The sequence below is a fragment of the Phycodurus eques genome, chromosome 1, assembly GCF_024500275.1.
Source record: "Phycodurus eques isolate BA_2022a chromosome 1, UOR_Pequ_1.1, whole genome shotgun sequence".
In the NCBI taxonomy this organism is placed as follows: domain Eukaryota; kingdom Metazoa; phylum Chordata; class Actinopteri; order Syngnathiformes; family Syngnathidae; genus Phycodurus; species Phycodurus eques.
The window spans coordinates 2,957,288-2,979,002 of record NC_084525.1 but is presented as its reverse complement, the minus strand read 5'-3'; the positions used below and the strand labels follow the sequence as shown (position 1 = coordinate 2,979,002).

At 40.7% G+C, this 21,715-nt stretch overlaps 1 protein-coding gene across 7 annotated transcripts in view; it reads right to left on the bottom strand.

Moving 5' to 3' along the window:
* hdac7a (histone deacetylase 7a) overlaps positions 1-21,715 on the bottom strand; it is a 60,248-nt gene that overhangs the window by 26,715 nt on the left and 11,818 nt on the right. For 3 of the 7 annotated variants that reach the window (XM_061672528.1, XM_061672584.1, XM_061672574.1), the window contains exons 1-2: positions 19,883-20,137; positions 19,079-19,152 (exon numbers count right to left, since the gene is read on the bottom strand). The exons of 1 other annotated variant lie outside the window; for it this stretch is intronic. The gene's annotated coding sequence lies outside the window, so the exon portion shown is untranslated. Of the gene's footprint in view, positions 1-10,048; positions 10,374-19,078; positions 19,153-19,882; positions 20,138-21,715 lie in introns of those variants that run through there. 3 more of the 7 variants (XM_061672539.1, XM_061672548.1, XM_061672566.1) reach the window with 2 other exon arrangements.

The window sequence follows — 21,715 nt, the reverse complement described above, 5'->3', positions numbered from 1 at the left end:
ATTACTATGTACCAAAACCACACAATACATGCACTGGACCTTCAAGTGGAGAAATAGTCTCTTTAACCACTTGGCAGCCAGGCTTCCCAGTGAGTAGATACACAATGTCCTTTGGCTTGTAAAATAACTGATAATAACACACTTCCCATGAAGGAAACAGTACTTTAAGTCTAGAAACAACAGCATACTTGTTCAGTCAGTGACCCACTGCCACCACATTTATTTTCTCCCCCGTCATTTTCTCTACCAGTCATTTGAAGCTAAAATGTTTGTATATCAGCTTAAAAATGATATTCGATTACCGTCCATTACACTTTTGCATCGTGCTCAGAGAAGGAAAATATTTTGATTCTGCCGCAGAAGGTCTGTGTTGATTGCATTTAAATAGCATAGTTATCCTGTCAATTGATCTCTTTGTGTCGTGTCAGCATGGAAGTACTTTGTAAGATATATTTGGTTCTGACAGCCTTCAACTGTCTGGAAGGGGGGCCCAAAAAAAAAAAAAAAGAAAAAAATATGAAACAAATACCCTCAACTCTCTCAACTAAATGTTATTTATAAAGCACTTTAAATACAACCGCAGCTCAAAACAATGTGATAAGTAAACAGATTAAGAAATGTAAGAATTTTACCAAATTGACAATCTAAGATAAACAAAACATAACTAAAACCGATGCGGAGTCTTCAGCCAAGGCGTTTTAATGAAATATAGATCAAAAGGTAGGAATATAAGCATCTAACATGTAAGCAGGCAACTTATTACCTAGGTTTGTGTTGACTATTTCAATTTTTTTTTTTTAGCTGTGTTTTGATTGGTTTATGGAGTATTTTACCACAGGTTACTGTTTTACACTTTCCTAAGCATTGTACTTTTTATTTTATACATATTCATAAATAAAGTTAAAAAAAACATGTATGCGCCCAAAATAGCATCATCTAGAAGCCTATGACTGTGACGTGTCAGGATTTAGGATCAAAAAGTGGCCAAAGGCTATACAGACCAACATGGGTTCTGTCTCCCTGGGTTTTCAAAAATCATATTTACTGTATGTTATAGTAGAGCAATAATCTCTTTTTTTTTTTTTTTTTTTTTTAAAGCAAAAAGGTTTAATGTTTGGGGAAAGGGTGAATTGTTGAAAAATGCTGTTTAATACATACATACAAATGTTCAAATACATTTGTGTACATCATGATTCACTTTGAATATTTGTATTGAAAATGTTTCTGATGCAAACTTTCAATCACTTCACCAAATGTGTATTGCCGATTTAGGGGGGAAATTCTTAACTGTCTGAATTTGCCCCAGCTGCGACACATCAAAATCAAATAGCAATAAAAAGGTGTTACTTATGGTCATAATGTCCAAGCATGTGCTGGGTGTGAAAGCACTTAGACCACATTCATTCATGATGTATTACAGCACGGTACTCTTAAATACAAATCACTTGTCTACTTGTGTTCGGTGAAAACACGTGGTGGTTGTTTTTTTTGGCAGAGCTGCTAAATGAGGCGCGTATTAAAAATAATCTATCCATCCATTTTCCGTACCGCTTATCCTCACTAGGGTCGTGGGCGTGCCGGAGCCTATCCCAGCTATCTCTGGGCGAGAGGCGGGATACACCCTGAACCTGGATTTGAACCCTGGTCCTCAGAACTGTGAGGCAGATGTGCTAACCAGTCGTCCACCATGCCGCCAAATTAAAATAGTGCATCTGGAAATTCTATATTTTAACCCTTAACAAATAATGAAGTCCACAATGTTTGCAACCTTTTTAAGTTAATCTTATCATTTTAAATATAGTTTCTTGGCTGATAAAAGATGTATCTTGATGTCTTCATCCAGCTTCATTGAAAAGACAATATGAGAAAGCGACAATTGAGAATTTCCAGCGATTATGCGCGCAGGTGCACGCGCACCCGTTACACTACGACTACCCAGCAATTTGGCTCAGTTGCATCCCAATCTATTTCATTTTGTTCTAAACGAGTGGTGTGTAGTAGGACTGGTTCAACAGGTAAAACCAGAATGATGCAGTCGCAGTGCAACTGAGTAATTAAAACAACGAAAATGGTAAACCAACAAGACAAACCATAGGTAAACGATAGGGCAGACTAGAAAACAGAACAATATGTTGCACGTCTGCCATTTTTGTCAGTGTCCACACACACACACACACACACACACACACGAGAAGAAGACACAATATCACCCATGACAGACATCCACTCTGTACCGTAGAGTCAACAACCGACCACGATAGAACTGTGTGAAGTTGTGTGTGGAATCAAAAACAACAAACCCCAACAAAAAGATTAATAGTAATATTTTGCAGAAGGTTATATGCAAACATTGAAAACATTACTTGCAAAAATAACAAATTGCTTGCTAAAACCGTTTTCAAATATATTTGGTCTATTCATGTACGACCCACAAAAATAGTACGTGGCAAAAATTAAACTGGTAAATAGGAGAAAGTTTTATTTTGAATTATGTCATCAGAATGGGACAACCTAACACTGCAGGGACCATTCTCCGCCGGTCCATTTTAATCACTCTCTTTCAAAGACCCTTTTTCTCGGTCTTTGTGTGCGTGCATGCATGTGTGTGTGTGTGCGAGCGATGCTTGCAAGCAGTACAAAAACAACCTTTTTATTCTTTCCATCTCATAAGACACATTTGTGTGTGCGCGCCCATTTCCAGCTGTGCGGCGAAGGAAACAATTCAGATTTCATCTAAACCAAACAGATGCTGGTTAAGAACCACACATTTAAGTGTGATAATTTGTGCAGAAAAAGAACAAACCATGAACGTATGCATGTTTTTATTCATATCCTTTTTAGCATTACTGGAGCAGAGATAACTCCCCCCCCAAAATTGCATGTTTTTCTTGTGACAATCTTTGTGGGCCAGCCACACCTGAAGGTTCACCAGTGTTCCATGTTTTCTCCACGTGAGGATAATGGCTGTCCCTATAGTACGCTGGAATCCTAAAGCTTTAAATGGCTTTCCCAGACTGATCGATCTCAATTACTTTATTTCTCGACTGTTCTGGAATTTCTTTGGATCGTAGTCATTTTTTTTTGCCGATTTTTTGGATCTTTTGTCCAAATTGATTTTGTCGGCACATATTCTGTTTAAGCGATTTCTTCATTGAACAGGTCTGGAGGTAATCAGGCTTGGGTGTGATCAGTGAAAATTAACCCAAAATTGTGATTAACCACAATTCATGATTTAACAAGGTGGTGGGTGGGCGGGACCACATAATTTTTTCATACAGGGCCAGGCAACTTAAAAGCTTTTTTTTTCCCCTTAATAAAATTAATCATTTAAAAAGAGCATTTTAAGTTCACTTGTGTTATATTTGTCTAATATTAATAATTATCCGATTTTGAGAAGGGGCCCTGTAATTTTTCACAGCACTGTATCTAACCAAAGTGAAAACACTCCACTGTCTTTTGAGTGGTTATTTATACACCACAGGCAATATTTTTCACATTCTTCGCAACCGCCCATTGTAAAAGTGGAGTGAACCAGGCCTAATATTAAAACTTAATAAAGCCCACAAGACAAATGACTGACACGCAACGTAAAGACTTCACACATCACACATCACACTGGTTATGCAACTAGTTTACCACCGATTGGAAGATATATCACACGATGTTTCACAACACAAAATGATGGCCAACTCAACTAACAAACAGACGAAGAGTTGATGGAGTTATGGCGTGCGTGCACATGCTGATAGGTCATCATGTCGTCTCGTAGTCGGGTTTTCTGCTTTTTCCTTGACAATCATATAATGTTGTTTCCAGTTCAATTAAATAATATAGGTATATATATATATATATATTTTTTTTTTTTTTTTGCAACGACTTCGGTAGATCGTCGTTTCGCTTGGTGTGCAGAGGGCTTTCATCACATTAGCAGCTTATATTGATTTCAGTCAATATTGTCGACCATATTGCAATGAGCAGTCAAATCGTAAAAACGTACAATTGCCGGTTTGGAAATTGGGTTAATTTTTAGTTCTATAGTTGTCATTTTTCATTTTTCTTGACATTGTTTTTCAAGGTTTTTTTTTTTTCTTACAAAATTAAAATATTTAATATGGATATTGCATCTATAAAATATTGTTTTAAGTCAAAAGCAAACTATTAGACTTTGGCAAGATTCAGTTCAGAAAGAAGTAATATTTTTGCGCAATTTCAGAGGCATATATTTCGCCAAGATTGCGGTTTTTTTCCCAATTTTGGAAAAATTACTTTTGTGAGGTTCCACTGCATCTTTCAGTCATTAAAATCCATGCATTTTCCAGAATTCCAAGGACCCGTGAGAACCCTGTAATAAAGTCACATAGTGTTTGTCTAGTAAACAGCCAGCAGCACTGCTGTCGCACTCACAATCGGCTCTAAAATTAGACTCCACTCCCCTTTAGTCATCTTTTACAGACTGCCACATCCCTTTTTTTTTTTTTTAAAACCCCTTCTGTTCCTTCTTCTTGCTCAAAAACTGTTTCATCATCACAAAAATACAATGACAGTATCTTGTTTACCGGTATCTCCTTCAAATGCCATTCAAAATTGAAGTGTAGCGAGTGATTGGGCCATCAAACCAAGGAAACTATACTGTAAATGCCCAGAGAAGCAGGATATTGATTTGATAATAATCTCATGTGTCATACTTTGGTCAGTGAGCACAGATCAGGCTATGCACGCTCCATAATCTTTACAATCCACCCCATTAACAACATGCATGGTAACCATGGTAACTGGGGCGGTGGTGGAGCCGGGCAGGAAGTCAAGTCTATAAAAACACAACAATGAGAGCACCAGGGCTACTTCCTGTTTGAGAGCTGTGTTTAGACACACATTTCCTCCCCTGTCTCTGCCCCTGTTGTCATGTCGCTGCCACAGTGCCCTTGAGCTTTTGTCACTGAATCCACAAGTTGGGCCCCGTCCATTCAATTTCCTACCTGAGAAACAACCTATCTGACGTCAGTCTTCATTCAAATCAGTGTTCCCTCTCCCACTGGAGTGGACGGGTGATATGGCATCCAATATTAATGACTAACAGCGACTCTGAAGGCAACACCTTACCTTCCTGAACACTTGAAAAACAATTGACGCTCCAACTGGTTCAAATGTTGCTGTTCTCGTACAATTGCTTGTACAGCGCTATATCTAGGAGTTTAATTAATTCCATGACCACATCCGTAACTCAAAATATGCATATATAAAACTATCTTTCAGCATACAGACACAAACAAAGAAGAGTTTCACCACTAACTAACTCAGTAAGCTGCAGTGATATTAGTAATTTGCAGAGGATAAAGAATATATGTTTGTGAGTATTGCTATATTGTCTGTCTACATGTATTGTTGCAGTCTTTGTGTTCAAATGTGTTACATTAAGTGTTATAATGCTGTTTGTTTAGATGCTGTTTGTTAGCCTGTCTATGGCGTTTTGCATTGTCTAGCATTAAGATAGATAACATTTATAAACTGATGTGGTTGCGGGCGATAGGCGCAACCACATCAAATTTGCAACCTGCAATTCTTCCTTTTTCATGCTTAGTTTAACAGGAAATTTCAACTGAAAGGGGTAACAAACAGCTCCCAGCCTCTTTTCTGACAAATATTTCAATGTGTCAAACTATTGCTAATTGTGGAGGGAGTTCAGTTTGCTGCCACCATTGTTAAAACCCCCCCAAAAATTACCTAATTATATATCTATCTATCCAAAAAAAAAAAGCTTCGTGGGCGTGCTGGAGCCTATCACAGCTATCTACGGTTGAGGGGGGAGGGGGGTGGGGGGTACACCCTGAACTGGTCGCCAGCCAATCGCAGGGCACATAGAAACAAACAACCAGTCGCACTCACATTCACTGTGCCGCCAGAAATCGTGTGACTTATTTTTATTTATTTACTATTGTTGTTAGACATGTTTGGTTAGCATGTCTGCCTCACAGTTCTGAGGATCCGGGTTCAAATCCAGCCTCGTCTGTGTGGAGTTTGCATCTTTCCCCCATGCCTGAGTAGGTCTTACCCGGGTATTCCGGTTTCACATACCAAAAACATGCGTGGTAGGTTAACTGAAGAGTCTAAATTGTCCGTAGGTGTGAATGCGTGTGTGAATTATTGTTTGTTTAGATGTGCCATGCGATTGACTGGCGACCAGATCAGGGTCTACCCCGCCTATCGCCCGCAATCAGCTGGGATAGGCTCCAGCACGCCCGCGACCCTAGTGAAATACTTTACTTGCATGAAGGGTTGTCATCCCACAGCTAAAGTGCGTAAAAAAGGAAAAAAAAACAGAACAAGGATTTTCAAGAATTCCAGCAGCAATTGGAACCTTGACCGTGGGAAAACTGAGTGTGTGTTTTTTTTCAACCTAAATTCAACATTTAGGTTGGCCACATACCTAATAGCCCATGTAAGAATGTAAAATAAGACACCCATTGTGGGTTATTTCAGCTGACTGCTGCTGGTTTTGCAACGCTACATGCACACATTTTAGAATTTGCAGGCGGTTGTTTCGCAGAGACCACCTGTTGATCAAAAAGCAAAGATGCCTGCGATGAACCATCGTACAAGTTCAGGGTGACTAAAACAAGGTTCTCTCAAGCTTCGTCACCCGTCTACCAAGATAAAGGACAAATAAAAGATTATTACTGAAAAAGTCGGCGCTGAAGTAAACACAGACACACACTCACGCACACACACAGTTGCTTAATGACTCTTGCGCAATACAGGATCTCTAAAAATAGTCTAGTAGTGGAAGTAAAGTTCACTCTTCTTTACGTTGGGTTGCTAAGTTCCAAGAACAAAATAACTTTGTAAGAGTTGCCAAAAATCTGATTTGCATAAGTGTAGTTTTGTAACTTTGATTGTGAAACAATTTGTATTTCTATTATTAACTAGTCTTACAATTCAAATAAATCGGTAGTGGACCAGCATGCTTGAACTTGTTGACTTGGACTGTATGCTGGCTTGTAATAAGGGGAATAGCCACTGTTATTTCCTTTCGTTGTCTGCACAATATTGGTGCTCGTGTTGTGTTAGCACTAGCACTGGGGCTAACATTACTGTTCAAAATAATGCACAGTGCTTGTACAAACTATGCAAACAATTTCATGATAGGATTTCTTTCACACCTTAATTTGAAACGACACATTATAATAACCAAAAGCTATGTCTACCGCAGTACTATAAATAATATTCGATTCTGGAGCAAAAATTCCAGACTGCTAATACGGTAATCTACAGCTTCTGCACACCTATAATACAAATGTTTTACACACGCACACCTCATAAAACACTCTATAAGCATTCCATGGGTCCCTGTCATCGTTCACCCGACTCTGTGGTGCAATTTGCCTGAAACCAGACACATTCACGCACATAAACAAAAACACGCACTGCATGCCTCTGTCAGAGCCACCGGGTGTGTAATGTTGATTGACAAATGACACTTTACACGATCTTCTGTTCAGACATCACACACAGTCAAGAGGGCCACTCACAGCAATGTTGACATTCACAGCTCTGTTTGCCGTCTTGAACACAACGCAGTGCACGGACAACCTGACGTCCATTTAAAACAGCAGAGAGTGGAAAAGACATTTGGCACATTTTTACTGCTGTGGTTTGTTTGTCAGCAGAATTATTTAAAGCTAAAGACGAGTGATTTCCAACCTTTATGGAGCCAAGGCACATATTTTACAATTGAAAATTCGCACAGCACACCAACATACAAAAATGTCACAAAAGGTGGATACATTAATTACTGTATGTACTTCCTCCCATCTAATAGAAGAGCATTTATTTTGTTCTGTCTGTCACTATGCCTCATTAGCATAAGTAGATGAACAAAGATATATTATTTCTACTTTATAATTTCCCAGGGCACACCTGAAGAGCGCCCACGGCACACTGGTTGAGAATCACTGCTATAGACCAATTATATTGAACAAAACAGCTGATTTTGACACATTATGTTTGTTTCTTTGTAGACAGGACTACACAAAAAGTATTAAATTGATTTCTTTGTGAAGGGCATGGGTGGCCGAAGGAGCCTTTTTAGTTTTGAGTCAAGGAATGTTATTTTCATTTTATTAAAAATGCAGCTCAGGCCTTTTTTGTCCTTCTACAGGAGTAAGGAAAATACTTCTGGATGTTGCAGAAAAAAATGTTCTCATTTATAGATTAATATCACTGACTGTTGAATGCTGACAGAATTGTGGAATTGCCCTTTGGCCAAAACGTTTCTCCCAGCTGCTACGATACAGTTCTCAGTGGAATGCGGGGCAAAAATTTTTTTAAAAAATACGAGTTAATATTAAAGCCCCCACTCGTCTGTGTAACTTCCTGCTCTTTTCTGTCTAACTTAAAATCATTATCGGATCCACCATAAGACCTTAAAGTGAATCTTCTGTTGGACTAGGTAATCTCAAATCCTACAGAGTAAAAATCATAACTAAATAGACTTAATCTAGTCACAAATCTTTCTCATGGACTTCATCACTCTCTCTTTCTCTGGTTCTGCTGATCCCCTTCACATCAAACACATTCTCCACATTATACAACACCGATAAAGCCACTCAACACAGCAGCTCACTCCAAGGGATAACCCCACTTTATCTTTTGACACACAGACGACGCACAGATGCTCAACCTTTATACACACGTCCAAGAAACAAATGTTATGTTTAATAACTGTAGTTCAATTGCTTATCAAGAAAAGGCTTATCATTGGAACGTTGAAGCCAAAAATATTCATTTCAAATCATCTGTCCAGGGTGTAACCAAACGTTGTGTCCAATGTCATCTTGTATACGTTCCAATCGGCCCTCAATCAACCGCGGGATAAGCACTAGACGTGATGGATGGATGCACAGACGATTGATATGCTCATCGGCTTTAGAAAGAGTGAGTCATGAAAACGTGGCGACGTGGTGACTGATTCTCTGACGGCTTGTGGTGGTGGTGGTGGTGGTGAAGAGATTGGCAGCTACAAAGAATTCCTATCAGCAGTGAAGGCTTTTCAGCTGATAAGCGCAAGGGTATGAATTGGCTTATCCGGGTAAATACTCTGCTACTCTGCAGGCCTGGCCCACTTTGATTCAACCGAGTCCACACCTAAATACTGGATAGGGGAACGGAATACAAAATACCATGAGCAGAGGGCTTCTCCAATTAAAAACGATAACGTTGCCGTCCACTGAAAAAGTCCACTGCATGACGACTCGTTTATAGGACATTAGATTGACAGTACTTGCTTCGGATTTGATTTATATGATCAATTAGATTTACAGTACACCTTGTTTTGAGCTGATGAGCAACAATGGATGTATACTCGCAGTAAAGCAAGAGTCATCACAGGTCAAAAGAGTGTGGCTAATTTAGTCATTAGCCATTGAATTTTGCCGATGTTAGCGTCATTTGTGGACGTTCTGTCGAATTTTGATCATTGTCGGAGTCAATGTTGGCAGTAGCTACGGTCTCGTAGCAATATAGAGCTCGTAAAGTTGAGAAAGCCGTTGTTCCATGTCATCAAGGCTCATCCCTCCATATTACTTGTACTTTGTGTTGAAATGTATGGCCTTCCTCTGCCTATTTTAGCCCTTGGTGTAATCACAAATGATTTTCTGTTGCTTAGCATTGTATAATATTCATTTGCAACTCGGGGAATATTGTATGAAAGAGCCAAATGCACGGAAGACTAATAAGAAGAATGGTATATTTAGACATGATCAAAAATAATCAACACTGAAATGTACACTGAAAGGTATCGTGCTGCGCCATATCATTTGCAAAGCAACATTATTCAAATCACAAATCAAGTGAAAACATTTGATGACCATAGTTTGGTGTACAGTTCCAGATTTCTAGCTTCAAAATGGGTCTTGACTGGAACAAGCCACAATGAGTATGAAAAGCTTTCGCTCTCTGGGAGGCAGCTTACAAATAATCCAGGTATTTGGCTCAGTCACTGAAAAAAAGATTAGACAATGTGTCTAAGTATTCAAAGGTAATCAAAACTCACTTTTGTTCACCTCCATCTTCTAAATTTTACTCCGGGTAGATTTGCAATATTCACGTTTAACCTTGATTGAAGTTTGTCCTTTCAAAACCTGACTCGGTGAAGCCTTCTGACAGCTTCTGAAAGCCAGTAGTCGGTTCTTGTGAGCCATTTTCTCAGCAATAGAAAAAGTACTTTTTGCTAGACAAAAACAAACCATTAAAATGACAATTGAGAAGAGGCTTTGAACTTGTCGGTTAGACTGCAAATGTAAATAAACACTGGAAACCAAGGAAATGTTTGTAGTTAATTGCCCCATTGTTTGAAATTGGCCGCAATGAACATCCCTATTTTCCACATATTAGTTCTGATTTGATGAGGCGATGTGGTTATGTGTTGAAAGATGTCTCCAGGCCATCGCATAATTGTCCTTTATCTATAGCACCGGTGTCAAACTGGTGGCCCGGGGGCCAGATCCGGCCCGTCACAGCATTTTATGTGGCCCGCGAAACCAAATCAAAATTGCGAATTGTGTTCTGGTGTAATACCATTGAGATATTTGCAAGCATTTCTTTGTTACCAATCCCCCTTTGAAAAGAAATGTAATAGTTTTGTAGGCTTCTGATTTCAAAACTGGTTATTCATCAATTTGTTGTGTATACTGTAATTCCAGTATATGAGGCAATCTTTCATTTATATGGGTCCACAGTCGTACGGCCCTCCGAGGGAAGTCGTAACTGCGATGTGGCCCGTGACAAAAATGAATTGGACAACCCTGATCTATAGCTATTGTATCTATCAACATCTCTTTCTAGCTATTCTCTTGATTCGTGTCAAGCTTGTCTTTTATCCGCCTCTGTCAAAGTCAATCGCATGTTCCCTGAGCAGAGCCTTATGAATATGCTTCCTCACACTTGGTCGTCTGCACAAATAACAACACATGCTGGACACTCTGATCAGGGCGAAGAAATACAGACAGGTACCAACAATTGTGTTCACATCTGTTCAAGACAGGGGGGGGGGAATTATAATATTCACTGAAATAACATGAAAAAAGTAATGCCGCTAGCACATACAAATGGACTGAAAATGAACTGTTGAAAATCAGGTATTGATGTTAATGTGACTACAGGCACCCATCAAACTTGAGACAACATGAGCAACTTGAGCTCAAATGAGGAGTGGGCCAAAATCCTTGTCAACAGGTACAAACGTTGCATTGAGAACTACAGAAATCGGTTGGTTAACAGGGATTGCTTCAGGGGGATGTGCAACAAAATATGAAGGGTGTCATATTTTTTGTCCAAGACCAGTTTTGTTTTTGAGAAATAATTCTGTTTGACCACAAGATACATAAATATCTGATTTTCAAATGTTCAGTACAATTCCATTTGTTAATATTTTTGTAATTTAGTAATTTCAGTGACCAATGTGGATTTTTCTCTTTGACAGACATGCATGCACCTGCATGCATGCTTTCCTTATTTTTTTTCAATGTCAATAACTGTCCGTTTCTTTAACCACCTTTCTCGAATATGTTTTTTTCAGATTTAACATTTTTACAGGCAACTTGCCGTGATCTTTATCTTGGTTTGGATCTCATCCATTCATATTGGCTGCCACATCAACAGTTAGTTAGTCCTTAGCATGTAATTTCACATCCTCTCTTTCAGGGCGGTTTGCTCTTAAACCCTTTATTCTCAGGGGATTGCTTTGAAGTATAAGTATTGTTTGATGTTTGACAGCACCCTCCACTTAGAAACATCATAGGAGGAGCAAATTCTGGAAGAACGGTGGCTTCGAAGATTTCCAGAGACTTTTAGGGATAAGCGCACTGAAGCTGCGCTCCTGATGACTCCACTATTACCATGAGATTTCATTTTACTTCTTGACACAACCACATACTTTAAGGATGTAGAATACCGGTGGACTAGCCATAACATCGCTCATGTTGTCAATGCTAGCTTCAGTGATGACCTTATGTCCAGAGTTGTTTCCAATGTTTGTACAAACTTTACCTCACACATAAATGATCAGACAACAATTACTGCAAGACAACTCCTGTTAGTCCTTAGCATGTAATTTCACAAACTTGACTTGGAACTTTATTCATTAATTCACTTAAGACACCAGTAAATCTTGTGAAACTCCAGCTCACTGAGCATCTCAACAATTAAGACCAATTGTGTTTTGCTTTTGATAGCGTTTAGCAACATGGCTTTAACAATTTGAGCAACACATAAAATGCCATGACACGACAGTCTCACTCTGCAACAACTTCCTGTTCCTTCTCTATTATATCTGTTTGGCTAATTCTATCCTTTTATTAGGCAGGTAGTAATATTAAAATGTGAATTAAAAAGTGTCTGTACTGTCAATGAGTGTTTTACCAGTGCACCTGCCAATATTTAATTCACTTTGTTTTAAAATTACAATAACTTGGAAGTCAAGCAGAGTCACAAAACAGATTGTGCTCAATTTAGGAAATTCCACAGTACTTTGTACAAGATTGTCGGTACCCCCCTACCCACCATTGAGGACTTGCACCCTGCCAGAACTAAGACAAGGACGTGCAAAATCCTCTCGGACCGTCTGCACCCCGGTCACCAGCTCTTCCAGCTCCTTCCCTCAGGTCTAACCTATAATTCCATTACAACAAGCTGGAATTTTTTTGACTTTGAGTTCATTGTCACATTTCTGTGGGGCCAATTATGTATTACTCGTGCACTCACTGCAGTTGTCTCGCCATGCTGCACTATTTGCATATACTGGCTACTCATGCCAGAGTAGCATCTGCTCCATTTGCACACTGATTGAGGAGTATCTGTAACATTTGCACAACCAACATTGTCCCAGATGATCGCACTACTCGTCACTTTAAACCGCATACACTCCTTGAAGTCTCGGCGCCCTTTGCACATTGGTCATTGCACCGGACTATTGCAATATTAGTCATTCGAACTGCTCTAAGTGCTAGAGGACTCTGCATCTTTTTGCACAATTGTTTTTGTCAATGTCTTTATGTCTCCAAAGTGTTCTGTAAATTGACTGTCTGTTGTACTAGAGCGGCTCCAACTACCGGAGACAAATTCCTTGTGTGTTTTGGACACACTTGGCAAATAAAGATGATTCTGATTCTGATAGTGCTTCATAAATGTATTACACTTCATAGATGAGTTATTTAATGTGGTCTCTTAATTTCAGTGCGCTCAACAGGAATGAGAATTTTCAAACTGTAAATTAAATTTATTCCCAAATTTGGCATGCCTCACTGGGTTAATCATTATCATTGTCTTAACACATTCACTGCCATTGACGGCATTAGAAGTCAATTATCCGTGTTAACTGGGAAGGCTGGCCGTGTTAATGAAGAAATCATGTGCTTTGCAATTTTTATAGTATACTTTATGTTTTTTTACAAAACCACGTTTTTGAAAGTAGCCTGAAGTTGTAAACAACATTGGACACCAGTCATCTCACTCACACACGCACACACACACACACACACACACACGCACACACACGAGTTGGTCTAAGAGATTTGTTTAAAGAAAGAAAAGATGGAAATATAAAATAAGTTCCAGAGCAAATTTCTCACCACTATAAAACCTCCAAGAAAAGTGCAAAAATAATCATTGAAATAGTCATTTAAAGCTTGTAAGTATTGTCCTGCCATGTGGGCCTTAATACAAATGGGATCATTTCTTTTTCAGACAGTCATTACCAAGTTTTAGACCCAAGTGGTCACTTTCTTGGAGTGGAGGGTGGGATTGAGGTTAGGATGGTTCTTTTACGCCAAACACCACAGCAATTAATCCTTGGAAAAACAGTTCCATCAAATTGTAACCGGGTTAATTCTGTGTGTACCTCAGGAGTACAAAACACGACAGTTTACCCAGCTGACCAGTGCAGGAAGCATTTAGCTCAAAAGGGTAATACGAGATAAATTGATTTGACACTCTAATAAATGCTGAAGGGTTGTTACTTCACACCATACCGCATATACTGTTCATATATGAACAATTCTGTGCAGGCTCAAAATGCTGTACTTAAATGCAAGACGGGCACCCTCAAAGAATTGGTAGCCTCTTGGGGAGTATAATACACATTACCCCTGGCATATCAAGTGATTTCATGCACCTTGAGGCAGCACAATCGAGCAGTTTGTTCGGCGGGTCAAAAATAGCCTTCTAATGTTACAGCCATTACCAGACCTAGTCCTGCACAAAGGTATTGCACACAAGACCCAAGAGAGTTTGTGGCACCAAATGATCAGCAAAGGTTAGTAAAGCCCTGTGATCGCCGCAAAAATTGAACTATTCTGCCTCAGGTTAGATCACTTAAAACACCTAAAATCAACTAACAAGGCTAAAACGACTAAGAGACAGAGCAAAACCTAGTCTATTTGGTGCAGTGGCAGTCTTTATCAGATGACCACAAAGGCATGAACAATGCTCTGGTCAGCTGACCCAGAGTGCTTGAAAACCAAGACTGGAGAAGACAGAAACATGAGCGCCACTGCAACTTTATATCAATTGCGCCTGTTGTTATCTGTGCCCTAAGTTTCCCCTGAACAAAATGCACACATCCACAAGTGGAGAGATAGACGTGGAAAGAGAGTGTATGCATTCGCCCAAAGTTACGTAAATTGATTTAAGTCATATTTTCCCTTTGTTACAAGATTGTTGCAAGAATTTTAAGTCTCTTTGAGGGCATTACAGGGGACAGGACCGACTGGTTCTTACATAAATCTCACTGTATGTGCATGTGTATACACTTGTACAGAGTACAGTCCATGAAGCAAACAAATAAGTGGACAGGAAATCTACCATACTTTAGCAGTGACTTGGGCATTAAGTTTTTTATCTTAGTCATGCTCATACAAATGTGATGTACTTGACATTATTTCTTACTCAAGCTTTGTTTTTTACCGCTTTCAAGCACAAAGCACGATGGGTATGTTTTTCCCCAACATTTAGAAAAAAAGGCTTGACTGATTTAACCAAAATCATGCATGAGGGTTTGGCACGGCAACGGAACAAGTCTGCGTGCTTTCTAAGTAGAAGATTCAATACAATAAATTGTGATTTGTGACTAATGAGGAACAGTGGTATAGAAAATTGGCTGGATGACCATTAGGTGGTTCTGCGATCCAAATAATGTTTGGTGCAAATCCAATCTGACAACATCCTCCATAAAGACTTGTTTTTAAAAAAACCTTTTGTTAATAGCCTGGGTGGAAATCTGAATGCTCTGATCCATGAAAAAGGACATACATAGCGCTATCTCCTTCTTGCATACGCAAATGGTAGATGTAATCACTTTGTGCATCACTGGCCTTTGCAGGGCTGGAACAATACCACTGCAAAGCATGTTCAAACTTACAAGGGCATTGTACAGTCTCTGAAGACGATACATCAACAATACAACTTTTCTGGGCAGCAGTAGCTCATGTTTTAGAACTTGGGGTTATGACTTGCTGATTTAGTCGTTATCCTGCAACCAAATGGAGTACGTTGTCCACAGAAGTGAAATCAGACCCAAGTGTGATTGTTTTAAGTCCTGGTTAAAAACGTTTTTTTCTCATGCTCGTGATTGCGCATTTGAGAGCATTTCCATTATTAAATGATCTTCCTTGCACTGTACATTTTTAGTAATTGTAGTCTTTTTGTTTCTAAAAGGTTTTAAAAAGGTTTTATATTTTTCTGTCCTTTTTTAAATGATGTTTTTAATCCTTTTTTTAAACATGTAAAGCACATCGAGTTACCTTGTGTATGAAATGTGCTAATTAAATAAATTTACATTGCCTTGCCCATGCGGACAAAATAAAAAAAATACCAGCTACCTGTTGGCTAGTGCGAGATGATATGATATGATGATGATACTGTGCTTCTTGACTAACGTCAGGGTGCCCTTGAGCAAAGCACCAGCCCCTTACCCTCTTTGTTTAAGAGGTGCAGAACAGTTTGCATACCCCTTTCACTCTCTTGAGATGCTTGCTTATGTGTGGTCAGTTTCTGTGTGCTTTGCAAAACAGGTGGCAAAAAAGACTGAGAAAGTTGAGGAATGCTCATCAAACACCTGTTTGGAACATACCGCAGGTGAACAGGCTAATTGGGAACAAGTGGGTGCCATGATTGGGTATAAAAGGAGCTTCGCTGAATTGCTCAGTCAATCATAAGCAATGATGGGGTGAGGTTCACCTCTTTGTGAACAAGTGCGTGAGAAAATAGTCCAACAGTTTAAGGACAAGGTTCCTCAAAGTACAATTGCAAGGAATTTAGGGATTTCATCATCTACGGTCCATATCATCATCAAAAGGTTCAGAGAATCTGGAGAAATCACTGCATGTAAGCGGCAGGGCCGAAAACCAACATTGAATGCCTGTGACCTTGGATCCCTCAGGCGGGCACTGCATCAAAAACCGACATCAATGTGTAAAGGATATCACCACATGGGCTCAGGAACACTTCAGAAAACCAATGTCAGTAAATACAGTTCGGCGCTACATCCGTAAGTGCAACTTAAAACTCTACTATGCAAAGCAAAAGCCATTTATCAACAACACCCAGAAACTCCGCCGGCTTGTCTGCGCCCGAGCTCATCTAAGATGGACTGATGCAAAGTGGAAAAGTGTTCTGTGGTCCGACGAGTCCACATTTCAAATTGTTTTTGGAAATTGTGGACATCGTGTCCTCCAGGCCAAAGAGGAAAAGAACCATCCGGACTGTTATGAACGCAAAGTTCAAAAGTCAGCATCTGTGACGGTATGGGGCTGTGTTAGTTCCAATGGCATTGGTAACTTACACATCTGTGTAGGCACCATTAATGCTGAAAGGTACATACAGGTTTTGGAGAAACATATCCTGCCATCCAAGCAAAAGAAAATTTCATGGACGCCACTGCTTATTTCAGCAAGACAATGCCAAACCACATTCTGCACGTGTTATAACAGCGTGGCTTTGTAGTAAAAGAGTGCGGGTACTAGACTGGCCTGCCTGCAGTCCAGACTTGTCTCCCGTTGAAAATGTGTGGCGTATTATGAAGCCGACAAAATATAAAATGCGACAACGAAGACCCCGGACTGTTGAACAGCTGAAGCTGTACAACAAGCAAGAATGGGAAAGAATTCCACCTACAAAGCTTCAACAATTAGTGTTCTCAGTTCCCAAACGTTTATTGAATGTCGTTAAAAGAAAAGGTGACTTAACACCGTGGTAAAGATGACCCTGTCCCAGCTTTTTTGGAACGTGTTGCAGCCATAAAATTCTAAGTTAATGATTATCTGCTAAAAACAATGAAGTTGATCAGTTTGAACATTAAATATCTTGTCTTTGAAGTGTATTCAATTAAATATAGGTTTGAACATGATTTGCAAATCATTTTATTCTGTTTTTAATTTATGTTTAACACAATGTCCCAACTTCATTGGAATTGGGCTTGTACATCAGTGTGAGTCGAATTTTTTGCCTTGTGGGATTATGATGATTATGCAAATATCTTAAAATATATGTTGTATTTTTTTTTTTTTTAGATAAGGCAAAGAAATCTAGGAAATGTATTCAAATACCCATCCCCGTTCAAAAGATCTGTGATGTTAGGGTTTCACATATTTTGCATGTGACTAGATTGTTGCTACCTGATTGCTTTTAACGATTCAAACAATGGGCTGTGTAAGGAAAATGTATTAAAGTAGGAGATAATAGTGAAAGAGCCAGTGTCAATTGCACCGTGTGGCTTGCACACATGTAACCAGATGCTGTAAGCCATGGGGATGACTTCACCAACTTTTTTCCACAGGAGCACACATGCACGCTCACACGCACACACAGACAGTGCAGAGTGAGCATACAGTCATCGCAGGCTGGCACAGAACGAGCCAAGCTCTATTGAACCAGACGCCCATTGTAATCTTACACATAGAGGCATGTGCGTGCCTCGGAGCAAAACACACAAAGAAACAGCTGGCTAACTGGTTTGCAATGGGCGGAGTCAAACATTTTGATCTCCGACGTGCAGCGGGAACCCGAGTCAGCAAGATGTCGTCAACAGAGTTGTTGGACTGATGCTGAATGGAAATTGGTGATACAAGAGTTGGTGATACAAAAGTTCTAGCCCCAGCGTCCTAAAGACAGTTATACTTCGTTATCATTTAAAAGATGTTTACAAACTAAAGTGGAACACCCCAAAAGTGGATTGTAACCAACATTTTCTATAACATAGGCGCCGGCAGCCCGCGACCCGAGTGCGGATAAGCGGTAAAGAAAATGGATGGATGAACAAACTGTATGTCTCAAAGCCAAACTAGACTTGAAGTTCAAACCATCATCAGACACCAGCAAAATGCATGACACACTAGCTCAACGAGCATCTCATTTTTGAAAATGGATGGTTAGTTTTATGACACAATAGTTTACTTATTTTTACGCTTGTATGACAGTATGAATGTTAAAAGGTTAGCACTTAAAATATTGCATGTAGAGTTAGTTTTTTTAAAATTTCATTTCAAAAACGCATTGGAAGTTAACAAGCATTTGCGGAATGGACGTTTTAACAGTTCAACAGTATCACAGGTTTATTATCAGCATTGTGTATAATAATAATTTTAAAAAATAAATAAATAAATAAAAATTAACTACGGGAAATTGGGAATGCACCTTGTAGTTAAGCTTGATGCATTATTGCACACATAATAAACAGAAGACACGATCACTGAACAAACACAGCAAGGCAACATCCGTCTTTCCAAATAGGCCAACACCTGTTCTATGCTTTTACTGCTGTTCCCTCACAATCCGACTGCTTAGATCATTGTGCATGGTGGAAAAAGTGCTGTCACCCCAGGCGTGTAGAGACTCTGTAAGCAATATGTGAGCGTTTATTTAAAAAAAAAAAAAAAACCTAAAGAGGACAAGATGCCATCCTGAGGGGGTTTATTGTTGACTGGTAGCATTTTTCCACATGAGCGTTTCAATATTGACAGTTGTGGCCCACTTTTTATGAGTTCAAGTGAAACATCACTAAGTCATTGGTCTTTTACTGTCATAAACCTACCTGTCGCCGGATCAAATATGCTGGACCGCCCCTCTTTATATCTTTATGGTGTCCTTAATGGTCGCTGATTCCATCTGTGGGGACAAACATGGGATGCAAGGTGAAGTGCAAATCATATGCAAATTATTACTGTTGAAATGCCAAAGATTTCATTTGCGTATTCCCTTTGGAGTTGCACGTGAGTAACCCTGGGAGAAAAAAAAAAAAAAAAAAAAAAAAAAAAAAAGAAACGTTTCAAGAGAAGTTGCTGACAGTCATCCAACAACAAGATAAAACTTTACGAGAAGTTGTTTATACTCCCCATTATGCATATAGATAGATACAATGTAAGTCTAATATTTAACCCCAGATATGAGGGAATGATTGACACAATGTCCGTGCAGGCATGACTGGGCGAACAGAAGGAAAGCAGCGTTACGTGCACACAAAACACACGAACCACTGATGGGGAAGCAAAACTGGAGGACATTTGAAGGGTGTCTCCGAACTCTGATGCTAAAACCGGAGCAACTTCTCAGCGTTACTGTATTTTAGGAAACAGCTTTTTTTGTTGTTGTTGTTATTTTTGTTTTTTATAAGTGATGAGTGACTTTAACGTCAAAGTCGAGTTCTCCTGCATAAACGCTCGACTATTGTATGAAAACCTACACACTGACAGGTCATTGAACGTCTCACGGGCTCAATGAAACGAGTGCGGGTGAGAGCACCTGTGCACTTCCTCGCTTTGAAACAGCGAGCGACTCCAAAATGACGACGCCGAGCAAGTGGAGCAAAGAACGCCAAGCAACTTCCAGCTGTTCGTACCTTGGAAGACAAACATTCGAGCCGCCGCGTGGATCCAAAAACTCGTTGAGGTGTATATATATATAGATATATATATATATATACATATATACATATATGTGTATGTATCTATCCAGCTAACGCCCGCGGCGAACGTGACCCGGAGGTGGCGGTGCTGTTGTCAGGAGGCTTTACTGCGGAGCTGAGGAGGAGGACGAAGAAAAGAGAGTTGTCGCGGCGAAGTTGCTGAAAGAAAGTCCGGCCCCCTCCAGTACAACTCCCCTTCCCTTCCCTTCCCTCCCCTCCTCCTCCTCCTCCTCCTCCACCACCGTCGCTCTCCTGCTGACAGAAATAGCAAGCGAGCAAGGCGGGCCCCACCAAAAATAGCCTCGTTTTGACGCCGACCTGGCTCATTGTTTTCTTCAATGGCACATTCTCATTGGATGCACGCGACAGCCAATCAGCGCCTATCTCCATGTACCGTAGTTGCTGAAAATGATCGTCACCGTCGGAAACTGAAGAGAGGCCAAGGTGAGTCCCTGTCAAAGTTGAACAATGGAGCCGACTCTGTGGCTCCATCTACTGTCAGTCAAATTCACACCCAACAGTGTTGCACTCCGCACAGAGCCGGATGAGGGTGGTCAGGGCCGTCCCCCAAGGCTACGTTTGGCTGTGAGCCCCGCCCCCCCGTCCCCGTCCCAATCAATTGACACTTGCTGCATCTATCCAATCAGCTGATTCACATTTTTCAACTTGAGCTTGGACTTGCTGGTCGAAACAACAGTCCATTCGGGACAACATCCAACTCTCAAATCCCAAAATATAAATAATAACTGTCACGCCATGCACTTTCCCAACTTAATCAACCTCTTGATACCACCGCCATTGCGTTGCAATGATAGAAACCAAAAGCGCAATATAACTCGATTAAATATTAACGATCAACATGACAATTGCCTCAAAACATTTGAACAACATACATCACCACAGATGCTGATTATTAAATGTATTGATGTGTGCACACCCGTTGATGCATGCTTTTGCATACAACGCAAATCACATGCAAAGTACCCCCCACTGGCTAGGAAGTGAATCCATTCAGAGGATTTGCTAAATCGATATTGAAATCGATTCCCCCTCCTTGAGCTGTCACCTTATTGTGGTGGAGTTTGTGTGTCCCAATGATCCTCGGAGCTAAGCTGTCATTGCAAACACGTCCTAAGTGAGGGACCAGACAAAGCACAGCTCCAAAAAACCCTACTATGACGAACAATTCAGGAAGACGTTTTCCCTTGCCCGGACGCGGGTCACCGGGGCCCCCCTTCTGGAGCCAGGCCTGGATGCGGGGCTCGAAGGTGAGCGCCTGGTGGCCAGGCCTACACCCATGGGGCCCGGCCGGGCACGGCCCGAAAGGGTAACGTGAGTCCCCCTTCCCATGGGCTCACCGCCTGTGGGAGGGGCCATAGGCGTCGGGTTCAGTGTGAGCTGGGCGGTGGCCGAAGGCGGGGACCTTGGCGATCCGATCCCCGGCTAGAGAAGCTGGCTCTAGGGACGTGGAATGTCACCTCTCTGGCAGGGACGGAGCCCGAGCTGGTGTGCGAGGTCGAGAACTTCCGACAAGTTATAGTCGGACTCGCCTCCACACGCTGCTTGGGCTCTGGTACCAGTCCTCTTGAGAGGGGTTGGACTCTCTTCCACTCTGGAGTTGCCCACGGTGAGAGGCGCCGAGCAGGTGTGGGTATACTTATTGCCCCCCGGCTCGGCGCCTGTACGTTGGGGTTCACCTCGGTGGACGAGAGGGTAGCCTCCCTCCGCCTTCGGGTGTGGGGACGGGTCCTGACTGTTGTTTGTGCC